The sequence below is a fragment of the Myotis brandtii genome, unplaced genomic scaffold, assembly GCF_000412655.1.
Source record: "Myotis brandtii unplaced genomic scaffold, ASM41265v1 scaffold647, whole genome shotgun sequence".
NCBI classification, from domain to species: domain Eukaryota; kingdom Metazoa; phylum Chordata; class Mammalia; order Chiroptera; family Vespertilionidae; genus Myotis; species Myotis brandtii.
The window spans coordinates 1,674,434-1,691,747 of record NW_005370500.1 but is presented as its reverse complement, the minus strand read 5'-3'; positions in this window follow the sequence as shown (position 1 = coordinate 1,691,747).

Genomic DNA, 17,314 nt, shown 5'->3' with positions numbered 1-17,314 from the left:
GGAACAGTAATTTTCTTCAATTGAATCTTGCTCTTGCTGGGGAAATGCTTTCCGCAGTGAAGATACTGAGAGCTCCAGAATAAGAGTCCTCTGTCCTTGTGCTTTCCAAGTCAAGAGAAGAGTGCTTTCTATTGTCACCACTAAAAACCATTCATTAAGCACATAACCATCTAGGTTTGGCCCAAGTTTCTTACCTTCATATGAAATAAAATAAATGGACATTCCTTGTGCTTTATATCAAGAATTTATGAGCAAATTCAATCATAGTGTCTTTAACACTCCATCACCTGTTATTTATTTTTATGCTTGACTTCCCCATGAAATGGTATGTCTTTGGTGGGTGTAGATTGTCTTGTCTTATTCTATTTGATATCCCAAAAGTCTGGCACCCATAATGCCCTCAAATATTTGCTGAATGAAAGGGTTTGGTAAATGAGAACATGAATAAATGACAGGCTATGCAAATCATAAATATTGAACATATAAGTATATTGTGTATATATGTCCATGGTTTCTCAAGACTAAATAAGAAATCTTTAATGTCCATCATAAAGATAGCTGTTAAAAATCTTGTTTAGTTTTACCTTTAAGAACAATATTATATAAACATATAGGATTAGAACTACAAAATTTACTGGTTGGGGAGTAGGGAAGAAATGTAATGATAAATTTCCTTGTGTACACACCTCGTTTTGGTTTCCATTGGAATTGTATTGCCTAGTACCAAAAACAAATTTTCTAACTATAAAACTAACATTTTAACTTATTTTTAGTTTAATTTCTTAGAATTCTTTCACAATTGGTGTTTTCCCTTGATAATGTATTTTTAATTCACTTAGCAACTGTCCTAATTCAATAATTATATAAAGTCAAGAATGTTTTTAACTATTCAAAACCTACTGAATGCCATACTATTCTGATAGATGGTGATACTACAGGAATAAGATAAATATGGGATTCTCATTAAATGGCCTAATCAAGTTAAGTCTAAAGATACTGAGTAAGTAATGAGTAGTGTGGTACTGTACAAAGAAGTTTACAGTTAACAGAAGTTGGAAATAACAATCTCAGACCTGGATTTCTCTTCTATATTAGGTCATTATGAACTTACATTCAACTTATGACTTTCAAAAAAATATATAATGCTTGTATAATTGTCCTTCTATTTACCCAGCCCAACTAGACATTTGAGACAGCATCCTTGCCAGACCTTCCTGATGGGATCTCTCTGAGGCCCAGCCAGTCCATGGTGACTGCCCGAGAGCACAGGTATTTCTCCTGGGACACAGACCAGGACTGTTCGGACAGGTTGTTCAAAGGCTGAGTGAGGATCTCCACAGCTTCACCTCTTCCCCTCCTCATATGAATAAGACAAGTGGTTCTCTTCTCAAGGTCAGAAGGCAATATTAGTTTTCTTTAGCATTGGAAAAGAAATAATCAGCATCTCTCAGGTAATAAAGACTGTGTACAGTGAAATTTTCTTATTTCAAGCAAAATGCACACACACACACAAACACACACAAAGAAAACAAAACAAAATAAACAAAACCCATTGGAGACTTTTCTATATGGCAACAGAGACATCTGAAGGAACCAAGGGCAGGAAGACAGCTGGGAACCAAGTAGATGAGAAAGTTGGGAGGTAGCCCAAGAATCATCATTTTTGTCCTCATCTGGGATCCTCTTCTCATACTGACTTCATTCATTTTTGTTTTCCTTCCCTGCTTCACAGGTTGGGTACAAGACTGATACCCTGTATTTTCTCTGAGACAGTCTGTGTATGTGTGTGTCTGTATGTTTGTTTCATGCTAGTTGCTCTTAAATCCATTCTCCCCTTCTTCCCAGTAATAGATGCCCCAAAATATCATCAGAGTGTGTGACTGACTGTAGGATCTACACATGTCAACCTCTGTTGTGTTACTTATGGCATGTGACTAAACTCTGACCAACAGGATAAAAGAAGGAGGGAAGGTGTAATTTGGAAGAAGTCTTCTTAAAGGTGTCACATGGAATAGAGCCTTTATCCTTGTTATTCCATCTTGCTTCAGGCTTGACTGGCACTGAAGCAACCATGGGTCAAAGAACCATGGGCTAAGATAGTAAATGAACAAGAGAGTGAGAGCCTGGGACCCCGGAAGCACAGAGCACTGTAACAACCCTGCAATGCCAATTCCTGGAAACTGGTGTGAGAGTTAAGTCCTATCTTTTTTTGTTGTTGTTAATTCTCACCTGAGGATATCTTTCCATTGATTTGTAAGGAGAGTGGGAGAGAGAGAGAAAGACAGAGAGGAACATCGATGTGAGAGAAACACATCAATTGGTTGCCTCCTGCACAAGCCCTGACCAGGGCCTAGGCCGGGGAGGAGCCTGTAACCGAGGTAGGTGCCCTTGATCAGAATCAAACCTGGGACCCTTTGATCTGCAGGCCAGCACTCTATCCACTGAGCCAAAACAGCTAGGGCAGTCCTATCTTTTATAAACTACTCATAATTGGGTGTTTTGTTTTGTTTTTTTCTGTACTAACTCTTGAACTTAAAATTAACTGATAAATACACTTCTCCTACTCCCCGACTATTCTTACTCTCTTATATTTTCCCTACCTTTTCACCATTTTCATATTCTTTTGGAAAGACTCTTATCCCTGATACTTAGGACTGCTCACAAAACTCCTTCATATTATAATAAAATATCTGCCCCTCCAGCCCTCATATTGTAAGAGAACCAGCTGGGAGGTCTTTGTGAAATAGATGGGACTTCCAGAGGTTCCTGCATAGGGCAGAGAGGGAGCCAGAGCATTTGGAGGGGAGACTTGGGATTGTTCACTGCATTTCAGGGAGTATCCCTTAAACCTGAAAACGGATAATTTCCTAGGGACAGAAAAACCCAGCCACCTTGTCACACAGGGTATTGCACTTAGAGAACCATCACCCCATGAAGTAAAATTACTTCCGAGTGTCAACAGGCTCAGAAACGGTTTTGTGAATATCTCAGAGCTTGATCAATAAGATGTTTTTAAGGGCTATCTGGGGCCCAACCTTAATCTTGAAGTTGAGGCCAGGGAACGGCCAGGAGGTGTTTTCATTGTTTATCTTTTATATCTTGCCACAAAGGGAAGATCCCTGGGATCAAAGGGCCAAGGATTTAGCCAATAAAGATACTTAAATTTGTATCACCACTTCTGAGGAGAAAGAAAGGGTAAAGGGAGCTTGTTTTATAGTGTTTGTCCTCGAAGGTTCAAATGCAGGGCACTGTGAACTAAGTCTATCTCAAGGGCAGAGCAGGTTGGGCTTGAACCTAGCTGTTTGTTGACCCTTGAGCATCAGAGAAAGTCTCATCCCTACTCTATGTAATAGGATGGGGGGGGGGGTCACTAAGGAGGTTATCCCATCTCTCAGCCCCTGCCCTCAGCCTTTCCCGTCATCGGCCACCTTTCACTATATCTTTTTTTTATTGGAGATGGTTTCTCCGGTTCACTGATAATTGGAATACTGGCCCTCTTTGCTGGTCTATAAATTTGGCTGTTAACATGTTTATTATGGCTGTGTCAGTTTGACACAGTAGTTCAGCGATCAGAACTGCAGCATGAGCTGATTTGTGGAGGCAAGGCAAACACTTGGAATCCCATGCATGATCTGGGGTAAAAAAAAAAATTCTGAATTTTAACATTGCCCTTGTCTGCATTATTTCTCCTACATATCAGGGTAACTTGATGTGTACAGGAGAAGTAAGCATGCTGGGGGCATTCTTGTATCAGGCCTGTATTAGTGAGAGAAATATGAGGACCCAAAAAGTAGTGGACTTGGTTTTAATTCTGTATCTGTTATTTAACATGTTATTCATTAGTTACTTATTAGGTAACTTAAATGTAAAGAATCTTTAATATTTTCTATGCATCTGATGTAATTTTGAGCTCTTTTTTCCTCATATTTTCATTGCTAATTTATTGGTCTGTATTCAGAGAGGCAGGTTAATGCGTGGCCAAGGTCAGCAGGTTTGGGAATCTGACCGGCTTCATTCTCATCCAGCTCCCCTTCTAGCTGTCGACCATGGACAAGATCCTTAAATTTCCTGAACCACAGCATCTTCTTCACAGCACAGCGACACTGACCTGCTTCTTAGGTGCATTGGGAGAATTAACCAAGCTCCTATCAATGCATGCTCTTTGAATGCAAACTATCTGTAATCCTCATGATTGGCTTCAACTGTGGCATAGGTGGCCATTGGGGCGTGTTGTGAGAAAACCTCCATGAAGGTATTCACCTGCTCACCTGATGTAGAACCTAATGTGACCTCATGGACACTTGGGAGAGTGTGAGCCACACAACCCTGGCAGTAGTTTGCATATATGGCCAGTGTGGCCTCTAAAAGCCAGGTTGTAAAATTGTAATGGGACCATCACATTCTTACTGGGCAAAACGGACCAGCTCCTCATTTTCTGATACAGTATATTCACATGGCCCAGCCACCTGCTCAGGCAATGTGGCCTCCTAATTGACATGCAGGCACATAGATATGCTGTTGTCCACGGTGGGGAAAATTGTGTGTTTTCTGTTGTTTTTATTTCCATCGAATTTCTATTCTCATACACAAAAAGAAGTGATCACTAAAGAGGTCCAAAGCATTTACTTCTAATAAAGTACTACTTTTTCACTTTTGCAATGTGCTATAAGCATCCAACCATAGACATTTACTTGTCTTTCCATCTAGCCAGTACATATTGCTTAGGGAATTATTTCATACAGGCCCTGTGCTACATGCTGGGGATACAGAAACCGGTGATGTGCCTGGTCCGTATTCTCCTGAAACTCACTTTTAGTGAAGTTTGCAGATGAGCTCATCCACCGAATGTAATGTGAAAAGGGTTTAATGATGACAGGTAAAGGATTCTCCAAGAGCAGAGACGAGGCAGTCCTCCCTCTGCCCAGGGAATAGGAAAAAGCAACACAGGATATGAAGACTGAGTTCTGCTTTGCACAGATGGGATAGAACCAGAGAACAACACAGCCATGGATCCCACAGGAGGCACCTGCCTCTGAGCTTCCTCTCCTCCTCTGCCTCCCTCTGTGAGGCCAATCCAAATTCCTCTCCTTTTAACATCTTAATTTGCTCATGTGTACAATGGAGACAGACTACTATAGACAGTCTCAACCAAGAATCACCCATGTGGAGCTGTTAAAAAAATAGCTGCCCAAGTCCTGAGTCAGAAGACTTATTTGTGCATTCACGAATTCAGCACATTTTCATTACTATAGACAGTCTCAACCAAGAATCACCCATGTGGAACTGTTAAAAAAAAATAGCTGCCCAAGTCCTGAGTCAAAAGAGTTATTTGTACATTCACGAATTCAGCACATTTTCACTGAACATGTGTTTGATAAGCAGCTAGTATGTGCCAGATACTGTACTAGGAACTGGGAAGCAAAAGTGAAATGTTCTTGATACTAGGGGAGTAAATATAAATGATCACCAATTGAAAAATAAAACAAATATTTCAAAGGAGTACTTGTAATAGTGACAGTCAACTTATTAAAAGGACAGATCCCTAGAGTAAGTGAACAGTGACCTGAGATGTCAAGGATGAGGCAAAAAGGACAAATTAATCAGGTGAAAGAGGGGAGGACCCCGCCTGAAAAAGAAATAGCACGGCCAAGGTCCCACAGAATCCCTCTCAGCAGGTGGTGCGACACAGCAACATTTTAAACTCTACAGGTGATCTGGTTGTCCGGTCAGGATTGAGAAGCTGTTGGTAATCCCTGAGCCTCATGTTTTATAGGGCTGCTGGGTTGAGCCAATAAAAAGAAGCATGTAAAAGTCCTTTGAAATGTTAAAAAATGCTTTAACAGCAGTGTTTTGTACACAATAGCCCTTAATGATCATCAGATAAGAATTGTACTCCGGGTATTAAAACAGAAGAACCCTTGATATGACCATATATTTAGGGGATTACTCATTTTTCAAACCAAAATCGACATCACATGTCACTTTAGCCATAGTGATGGGGCCATTTATCTACAGCTTCTCTATTTTCCACGTAATAGGTTTTGTTCCTCAGTGTGAACACAAATGGTGTTTTGGGAGAGTGAGGGACCATGCCAGGCGAGTAGGATGAGCCTGGGAATTAAGGGTGATTCTCTGGCTCCTTTCCAAAAAGAAAAAATTGGACCTTGCAGTCATGGATTGGACACCTGGTGAAAAAATGCATCATATTGTTCTGTATATTCTGTCTCAGACCTGAGGCTCAAACTAGTAGGTGAAATAGTCATCCAGCCAATTAAAACAAGAAGTCCAAAAAAGTAAGCATCTAGTTGTTTAACAGAGCTATGATGTTCACTATCCCATTTAAACTTCTAACTTTAAATAAATGCAAAAACTACATAAACCAATCATTTGAGTAACTTCCCACCCTTTATTAATTATATCACCAAGCTGTACAGCTAGATCTTACAGGGCGGGGCTCATCTCATAAAGGGACATGCAAGGTCCTAAAGAACTCAAGTGAAATGCCAAGATGGAAATGCCACCCTTGGGTTAAGAAGAAGCACAGTGACCATACCCCCTGCCATTTCCAGGGGTGAGGGACATTCTTCATCTGACAGAAAGCAGACCAGTTATAGGATGCTCCACGTTATAATTCACTTGGGCACAGAAATATAATATGATGGGAATTGGAATGCCAGTCTACAGTATGAATCCTACTTGATTTGTGAGTGAAGGTGAGGACCTCTCGCTGCTATATTTTCTCTGATGTTAAATGGAGATGATGCAGCTATGATGAGGATTAAATGAGACACGGAAGGGAAAATGCTTGGCCTATGCACAGGAGAATTTCCAAATAATTTATGTAGATACTCTCTCCCTCTACCCCCTGCCAAGGAGGTGGAAAAGAACACCTTACCCCTTAATATCATCCAACTGCCAAGAGTGACTTATTTGCAAAGAATATGGTATAGAAAGCAAGAAAATGAAAAGTAACTTTATGACAGAGAACATTGATGAACTTGACTTCAGCCAGATGATCAAGGTCAACATTAACAGAAATGAGGTATAGAAATAATATGTTACACTTGATATGATAGGGTAAGAATGGCACTTTGCCTCTTTGGTCTTCCTCCCCCAAAATTTGTAACTCCAGTCTAATTATAAGAAGAACATCAAACAAACCCAAATGAAGGGTATTCTACAAAATACCTGATGAATTGTCCTAAAAACTATCAAGGTCATCAAAAGAGGAAAAGTTAGAGTGACTGTCACAGCCAAGAGGAGTCCAAGAGGACTTTATGGCCAAGTGTAATATGGTTTCTTGGGTGGGATCCTGATACAAAAAAAGAGGAGAAGAGCAAGAAGAGGAAGAATTAAAAAAAAAAATAGAAGGACCTTAGGTAGATACTAATGACATTTAAATAAAGTATGAAACTTACTTAATAATATAACAATATTGCTTTATTGGTTGTGACAAATATACCATAGTAATGTAAGGTTTTAACAGTAGAGGAAATAGATGTGGGGTATATGGAACTCTCTGTACTATCTTTGCAAATTTTCTATTAATCTATTCTAAAATAGAAAAGTCTATTTTAAAAAATCTTGGCACAATACGTGGGGCATAGTAAGAACTCAATATGTGTTCTCAATTCACTTTCATTTCCTTCTTCTCCTCTCTTTTCCAGTTTAGACAACTTTCAAACTTCACTTTAATTAGCTTTAAAGGCCATGCCTCAGTAGTCTAATCCCACATACATACACGTATGTTTCTCAGACTTAACACATATATAATAAGGTATGCTGATTTTTCCTGCAAATAAACTGGCTTATAAAATAAAACTATTCTATTATCTAACTGTACAAGAAGTCAATAAATTGGACCTCATCTAAATTTAAAACTTTTGTTCTGGAAAAATGTCTGTTAAAAGGATGAAGAGTCAAGCAACAGACTAGGAGAAAATATTTGCAAGTTACTTATCTCCTAAAGGATAAAAGATATATAATGAATGGGCAAAACTCAACACTAAAATAAAATCAATTTAGAAAATGGGCAAAGGCATAAAGAGACACTTTTTCACCAAAGAGCATATATTAATGTCAAAAAAGTATATAAAAAGATGTTTGTCGTTTTAGTCATCAAGAAAATAAAAATTAAAACCACAATGTGAGGTCACTATACAATGTTAGAATGGTTGAAAAAATAGTGATAAAAGCAAATGCTGGAACGGATGTGGATTACACATATATTAAGGTATGTTCCTTAAAGAGCTAAATATGTGACTGCTACAACCCAGCAATCGCACCTCTGAGCATTTATTCCAGGGAAAAGAAAATCTATGCTCATATAAGACTCTGTGCACAACTGTTTATGGAACAGTTTATAGATAACCCAAGGTGCCCTTAAGTGGGTGAATGGTTGAACTATGGTTTGTCCAAGGAAAACTACTCAGCAATAAAAATAATGAGTTATAGGTACATGCAATCACATAGACCAATCTCCAGAGAAACATGCTGAGTGAAAAATGCCAATTCCAAAAGGCTATTGTATGACTTCACTTATAAAATATTCTTGAGATGAATGATACAATTATAGGAACAGAAAACATGTTGGTGGTTGTTTGGGGACACAGAGGGTTATGGCTGTGGGAGGGAGGGGGTGTGGCTATGAATGGGCAACATGGCCTATCCCTGGGTGATGGAAGTGTTCTCTGTCTTCGGTGTCAGTGTCAATGTCAGCGTCCTGATTGTGATGCTGTGCTGTGATTCTGCAAGATCTTCCCAGAGGAGAAGCATGCAAACACACAGGAGATGTCTTTGTATTGTCTCTTACAACTGTGTGCAAATCTACAATGTCCTCAAATAAAAGGTTTGGGTCTTAATACATTATTTATGCAATTAAGTTCATTTCCACCCACTGGCATTTATTGACATGCTATTTGAAGTACGGCTAGGTACTGCTTGGTACCCAATGATATGTGTGTGAATTGCTACACAAGTACAAGAGGGCAGAGCATGGGAGACCCATTGTGTTGATTGGTGATAAAGGTTGGAAGAACCCTCGTCTTTTCCTCAGCTCCAGTCTCAGCATCTCCTCATTAGCAGAAGGACTTCCATGGGCAATACTTTGACATTTATGGGTGCTTGCACATGACTCTTGATGACATCCCTGAAGTAGAGATGACCTTTTCCAACTTTCCCCATGAGAGATATAGATATAAATATAGATGTTATAGATACAGAATTATAATCTCCAGTTAATTTATTATGGATATGTGAACTTTAGCTTTTTTTATAGAGAAATAGCCTGAAGTGGTTAAGTGATTAACAACAAAGACCCATCTGGGCCCAGAGTGACTGACTCAGGACCTGGCTGGGCTATTCATTAGCTGTGTGACACTGAGCAAGAAAATTACTCTCTCTGTCCCTTTCTTTCCTCATTTGTAACAAAATAATAACAATAAATATGACCTCAGGGAGTGGACACGAGGCTGGAATGAATTAATATCTGTAAAGCATGCAGAACCATGCTCTCAACAGTGTTTGCAGAATGAATTCATTCTCTGAATTTCTTGTGTACTTTCTTCTGGCCCTAGTTTATGAAAGCAAAATTAATTCACTCTCATGTTTTTGTCACTTCTAATCTCACACACTTACAAACTTATATACCTAGTTGCAGATGATCACAAAGGATTTTAGTACTTTTATGAGGAGAAAAAATTAAGTTAAAACAATACCTCCTCTAAAACATATGATTGGAATGGTTTGACTTGTTGAAATGGTACTCTTCATTTAAACATTTAGCAATTTTGTTTTTCCTCTATTTTCAATCCACACGTTCAAGATGGAATCCTGCAGGCTATATTTTATTGTAATTATTTTGTCAGTGTCAAAGATACAATTGTTTGCATTCGATCCGCCCATTGAGCAATATCCAACAATTTGCCAGGAACCCCACTCAGCTCCACATTTTAGACCAATAAACTCCCTGGGGCACATCAATCAAAATACCAACTGTGTTGTATTTAATCAGGAATATGAGATAAAGATATTAAAAATATAAAAGTACCTGCAATTGCTCACAGCTCCAGAGATACATGAGTGCTAGCAATCTGCTAAACAGTACAGCGGCTGATAACCAGAAAAGTTGGTCACCCTCACTCGCAACCCCGAACACTGCCATTTCTCAGAGTGACAGCTGAATGGATGCTGAAAGATAATCAACTCGTTAATCTTGGCCTCATAACACTGAAAAAAAAAAAGAGAGAGAGAGAGATGAATAAGGGACTCAAAAACAGAAAAAGAACTCACCACCAGATGTCTCTACCTTGTAAGGCAATTAGCAAAATAAAACAAAAACAAACAAAAGACAATGAGAGAAAGATTCAAAAAAGCTAATTGGTTAAGATAGTGGTTCTTCTCTGGAGGTGGTTTTGCACCCCAGGGGACAATGCTGCACACACGTTTGTTTCTTACAAGGAGGTAGGAAGGGATGAATTCACTGACATCTAATGGGTGAGAAGCTAGGGGTGCAGCCAGACATCCTACAGTTCACAGAACAGCCCTTCTTAACAAGGAAACATCTATCCCCCAAATGTCAATAGTGCTGAGGTTGAGAAACCCTTTGGGGGACATTTGACTTGCTTGATTGGCATTATCATTTACTATGCCTCCACCAGACTTTCTTCCCTTTTTCCATGTGGGAGAGTAAAAGGCGATAAGAACAATAAATAGGAGACTAAACACTACTTTCTTCCAGCCGCTGCAGACATCGCTAATGCAGGCCCTATAATGCAATATTCCTTGCAATGTAACTTTCTTTTAAATTGAATACTCTCCTCAGGAGCTAATGCTGTCTCATTGAGAGCCTGGCCAAGATCAGTGCCAACCTTGTGTACCTAGGACTTAGTAGATTGTGTGGCATGCAGTACATACTCAATAAAAGTTTGTTGAATGAATTATCTGTTGTAATAGGGCATGGCCTCGAAAAGGAGCATGAGGAAACTCTACATTTAAAGGTTTGCTTCAGAATCTATCACTCCTCACTTTAATGGAAGATTGTGGCATCAGCAAGCCGACCAGGTGTGGTGGTAAGAAAATGGAGATGTTTTGAAGGAAGATGTCAGGTGAGGCATTAGACACAGTCAAGAAGTTGTTCCAATACAAAGAAATGGGCCAGCTTTCTCAGTCTGAAAGGCCTATGAATCATTCCTTAAGAAAAAAAAATACTTGCAATACCATCCAGCCATTTCAAATTTTAATCTATATGAAGAATGCCAAATAGAGGACTGGCAAAAGGATTGGTTGTTGGCAAACATTGAATCTATGTATGTATGTACAAATTCAACATATATAGGAATGTATGTGTGTGTTTACTCACATATAAATACCAAATTAATCATCAACTACAGAAATTAAGTTTAGAATATGTATATAGTAAACCTGGCGAAGTAAATATACTATAATGAATGAGTAACTAATTAGAAGATGGCAGAGGTTACTGAAAGGCATTCTAGTCTTTATTCATAAAACTGAGTCAGTCAGTCAGAACTGTAAAGCTCTCAGTTAAAAATGGCTCCTGAGTCTTAGTGTTATGCATAATTTTTTCTAAACTTTGGGGATATTGGAAAGATCTATTTTTTGGAGTAGGAGAATTTATTTGCCATTGAATAACATTTTTTGTATATTTTTTCTGCTTATTTCTTCTACATTTAACAAAATATTTAGCATTTTATATTATAAAATCATCTCTCAGAGAACATCCCCCTAGGGCATTTCTATTCTGCTCTTCCATTCATCTCCCCATCCATTCATCTCCCCACCATCCATCTCTCCACCCATCCATATCCCCACCCATCATCTCCCCACACATCCTTCTCCCCACCCATCCATTCATCCATCTATCCGAGCAGGTTTGTAAAAACATACCTGGAATGATATTTATGCAATGTTACTTAGGCTACTTCTACATGGTTAGATTTGAAGCTGATTTTAAATTTCATATTTTTATTTTTCTTCCATTATTTCTTTATTATTTTAAGAAATTATTATTTTAGGAAAATGAGCATTACTGTTTTTAGACAAAAATAGTGGGCTGACACTTCTTTTTTTAAAACTTTACTTTTCCCCAGTTTTATTGAGCTATAGTTGACATACATGATATCATTAAGCTGTATACCTTAAATTTATACAACACTTTTTCAAAACATTACTTTTAAAATGCAATAACATTGTTTGTTTTTAGTGTGCAATTGTGTGAATGTTAACACATATGTAGATTTGTGTAACCACCATTACCATCAAGGTCTGCAAGTCCATAATGCAAACTACTTCCTCTTCATGTTTTATATGCTCTTCCCCTACCCTCTAATCTCTTTCAACTACTGATCTGTTCTTCATCATTATAGTTTTGTCTTTTTCCAAAGGTCTTAGCGATGGGATCATAAAGTGTTTACTCAGGGTTTTCCGGAGAACAGAACCAACGAGGTGGATATATGTTATGAGAAGTTGGCTTTTGGAAGCTGAGAGTCTGAGAAATCCCAGGAGCTGTGGGTGGCAAACTGGAGAATGAAGGAAGTTGATGGCGTAGTTCTGATCGGACACAGAAAAAGACCCATGTCCAGCTCAAGGCAGTCAGGCCCGGGAGTTCCCTCTTACCTGCAGAAGGAACTGTTCTCTTCAGGCCTGAGGCTGACTGATGAGGGCCACCCACCTTAGGGAGGGCCACCTGCTCTCTGAGTGTTGGCTTTATTCCCAGGCTCCCCAGGCTTTGCCTGAGGCCCTCTTTTGGAAACTGAAGTCAACTTCTGGGCTTTGGACTACAGTGCTCTGAGTCCTAGATATACCAGGGGAAATGTAAATAAATATAAATATAAGTAATATAAAGAAATAGGAATAGAAATGTAGCTGTAAATATAAATGTAAATGTAGCTGTAAATGTAAATATAAATGTAGCTGTAAATATAAATATACATACACATACCCATATACATACATATGTGCATACATATACATACACATACACATATAAATATACATGTCTTTCACCAATTCTTCACAAATTCTTCAAGACCCATAGCAACTATTTCATGTCTCTGTCCCGGTGTTATGGCTGCATCTGGGGAGAGACACAGCGGGATGTGCCTGCACCATCTTGCCCAGAGCTGGAGCCCTGTAACCCCCTAAAAAGATTCTGAAGACATCTAGGGCACGATATTAACCATGGTTAGTTATGAGGAGTAATGGTATAAAAGATCTTTTCTTCCTTATGTCCTGGTATATTTTCCTTTACAAATATAAATTCTCCAAGAGGGGAAAATAGTAAGTAACGCATTCTACAGTCTGCATATAAAAAGACAGGAAGGACCTCCATGGCTCGCCCGAAAGACAAGGTGGAGAGCAGGAAACAGAACACGGACCTCCCTCAGTCCTTCTTATCTCCCCTTTGAATCCAAACCGTCCATCCCGGGAGCATCAGCGTGGGTGAGCAGACGCCCTCTGTGGATGTGTGCCCTCTTTAACCCTTAGGCTCAGTAAGGTTTCCTGGAGTCTCAGAGAAAACATAGAGCTGGAGAAAAGTGACTTAGAACCCGAGGCAAAGGGAAGCTGGAAAGTAAATACACTTTATTAAGCTCCGTCTGTCACAGAGGAATACAACAAAGCTTGCAAACTGCCAAGTGATTGAGAGGCAGCAGGCTTTACGCTGGGCTCAGTCATTTCTCTCAGCTATTAAATATCGTCACGTATCACTGTCTCTTTGTCTTGCCTCTAAATGAACTTCCTTTACTCCCTTTAGGTTCATTTATTATGCAGGGAGATGTTATTTTTAAAAATCCTTTGGAAGAAGTGACTAATACATTTGCCCAGACCAGCTTTCGAGTTAACTAGGTTTATCTGTCTGTGTCAATCCCAGCTTACACAGGTCTTCTCGAGAAGAAGCAAAATCCACAGGTAGGTGACAGGGGAGGACATTTACTCAAAAAAATGACTTGTTACAGACTTGAACTACATGTGTCTAAGGCAGCAGTTCTCAACCTGTGGGTCGCGACCCCTTTGGCAGTCAAACGACCCTTTCACAGGGGTCGCCTAAGACCATCCTGCATATCAGATATTTACATTACGATTCATAACAGTAGCAACATTACAGTTATGAAGTAGCAATGAAAATAATTATATGGTTGGGGGTCACCACAACATGAGGAACTGTATTTAAAGGGCCAGAAGGTTGAGAACCACTGGTCTAAGGCAAAGCTTTCAGCAACTAACTTTGAAGCAGAACTACTGAAACTTTTCATCCTTTTTTTTTCTTTTTTAATCTGAGAGAGAGAGGAAGAGAGAGAGAAAGAGAGAGAGATCCATTATTACACTCCCTGACCAGGAATCAAACCCAAAACCTTTTGGTGTATGGGATGACAGTCCAACCAACTGAGCCACTGGCCAGGGCTGAAATTTGTCAATTTTAATTTGGAATTAAAATAAAAGAATCCTCTTTTTGATGAATAACTGTGTAGTATCTGCATTAACTGGATATTTGCAGACTCCTCTTCACTAAGAAGGAAATCATCTGAGCTTAAAATCCTTTCCTGAATGTTGGTCCCTGGTCCTGAACACCCCTTGATAGACCAGGGAGAGTCCTTCTTGGTGGGCCACTGCTGGTCCCGGGCCAGGTAGGGAAACTGAGGACAGTGGAAGGTGGCTCTCACGAAGTTGGACTTTGTCCACGTAATGTATTTGTGGTCTGCAGAGTAATGCCCCACCCAGCCCTCCAGGGTCCACTTCCGAATCCCCAGAACCTGGGTTATGTTACTTCACATGGCAAAGGGGACTTTGCAGATGTGCTGGAGTTAGAGACATTGAAAAGCAAAGTGAATGAATCCTGGATTATCCAGGTGAGCCCAATGGAATCACCTAGATCTTAAAAATAAAGAACCTCTACCCATTTGGGTCAGGTAAAGGGATATGATTATTGAAGGAGAATCAGGGAGATGTTATGTGAAAAGCACTCAACCCATCACCACTGTCTTGAAGATGGAGAAAGGGGCCATGAGCCAGTGAATGTGGGCAGCGTCTAGCCCTGCCAACTCCTCGACTTCAGCCCAGTGAGACCCAGGCCGAACCTCCAACCTACAGATTGTAAGATAATAAAGTTGTGTTACGTTAGGCCACAAAGTTTATGGCAACCTGTTATGGCCACAATGAAAAACCAATACAATGTTTTCATTCTTTTTTGTGAGATCATGTCTTTTGACATATTTTCATTTTAAGTGTTTGTTTTCTATGAAGTAATAGAAAATTATAGTGTGTGGGCAGGTTATTTTCTTCCCGGCCAAATGAAAATCTAATCATCCTTGTTAGTTCTCCAATCTTCTTCCTTCCTTCCCTCTGTCCTCCATCTCTTTCTTCCTTTTTTCCTTCCTTCATTTTTTTTCAAACTGTCGGGAAATTTAGTTGTTAACATATAGACAAAGTCCATGCATTTTGTCCATACATACATCACACGTGTGGCCTCTCTGGGCCTGTCCGTCTCTCTGGTTGCGCATATCCCATCCCGACTCTTTATCCTCTATGATAGAGGGTCGCAAACCTCATGGGAACCAACTTCTAGGGTTACTTACTTTGGAAAATACAAACACCATTTCCCACCTGGAACCTACCTACTGGATCAGCATCTCCCAGGGGAGGGTCTGAAAATCTGCCTGTTTGCAAGAAATACAGTCTCTAAGGAAGTATGAGAAACGTCTTTCTGGCAGCACCAACCTGCTGACATCCCTTGTACTTGCTATGTCCTCCCACCCACCATCTGTCCTTCTGACCAGGCTTTGCTCTGCCTGGAATTACCTCCTCCTGCTCCGGTTCCCTCCCTGACTTTACCCGGCTGGCTCCTCCTCCTGCCTCAGAGGATGTCACTGGGTTCCATCCTCACCCTGTGAAGCTCCCTAGCTGACGTTGACTCCCGGGATCACATGGAGCACTGAGCACAAACTACATGAGGGCACTCACCATTGTTTTGTAACCATCTATTGGTCTTCATCAGCAAATTCCTTCCTTAAACATAGCATTGTGCCTTCGTCATGTTTCTCTGGGATGCCTGGCACAGTGCTGGAGAGGATTTAGATGCTAACTAAATCCTTACAAAACAGGTGAGTGGAAGAGGGGAGGCATGAGCAGATTGAACAGGAGAGGTATTGCATCAGGAGGAATCCTCTGCTTTCCCTGTTTTAGGCCTTATGCTCATTTCCCTTGGTTGCCTTGGGGACCGAATTTAGAGTCTGTCACAATGGCTGCTTGAGAAGAGAGATCTGGTAGGTGGTCTTTTTGTGTCAGAAGGAAGCCACACCATGTCAACTTGACCTTCAAATTATATTTACTAAACACTCCTCCCATCTCCCTGCCCAGCACTGTGGTCCGGCTCCCGCCATCTCTGTGGCCCCCGTAGTTCCTCACTACGCAGCACCTGGGCCCTACAATCAGGAGCTCCGGCCGCCTGGGATCATCTTTGTATTTTATGGTTCATATGGATCTCGGCTCAACCCCTCCCAGGAGCTTTGGCCTGACCAACCTATTCTAAAATATTGCTCCTGCCACAGACTATTAATTAGCCCTGCTTTATTTTCTCTCTCTTTTTTGTATTTATATAAAAATATCTGTTTTATATTTATTGCTTTGTTCTTAACCTGTCTGGCCAATTAGAATGTAAGTTTCATGAAGGCAGAAATTTTGTCTGCGTTGTTCTCTACTCTATCTACAATGCCTAGAATAGTTCAACATATACAGTAGGTATTCAATACATGAAGGAGGCAATACATACAGTAGGTATACAAAACATGGAACACAGTAGGTATTCAATAACAACATGTGTTAAATGCTGAATATGTGTGTGACAGGATGTTCCACAGTAACCTGGCAGCTGGGCACAAGGCACCATGCAAACAAGTACTCACCTAGGGCACCTCCAGTATCTCAAAGCAGCATCCTGAACGCTCCTCGGTTTACACCTGCACTTGCTGAGTTGCACGGATTTGATGGATATTCTAGTTCTGTGTGGTTGTTACCTGGGAAAGCATGAAAGGGTTTTTCCATTGTTTTTTCCCTTGTGAAGGTGGGGCCCTGACTTCCTGTCCAGCACAGCCTGGGCCTGGGGGAGCGCGGCTGGGCTGGTGGGGGGTACGGTTCCAGGATGTGGGTAGTTAGTGTTCCCAGCTCCTCTGGTACTGCCGCTGAGATCCAATTAAAAATCCGAGAAGCCAAGAGTTCGAGGTGTGCCCAGAGACAGTGCCAGATACCGAAACCTTGTTTATTTTTGCAAGATTGCTGCATGCCCTGCTTCCAGCTTCTT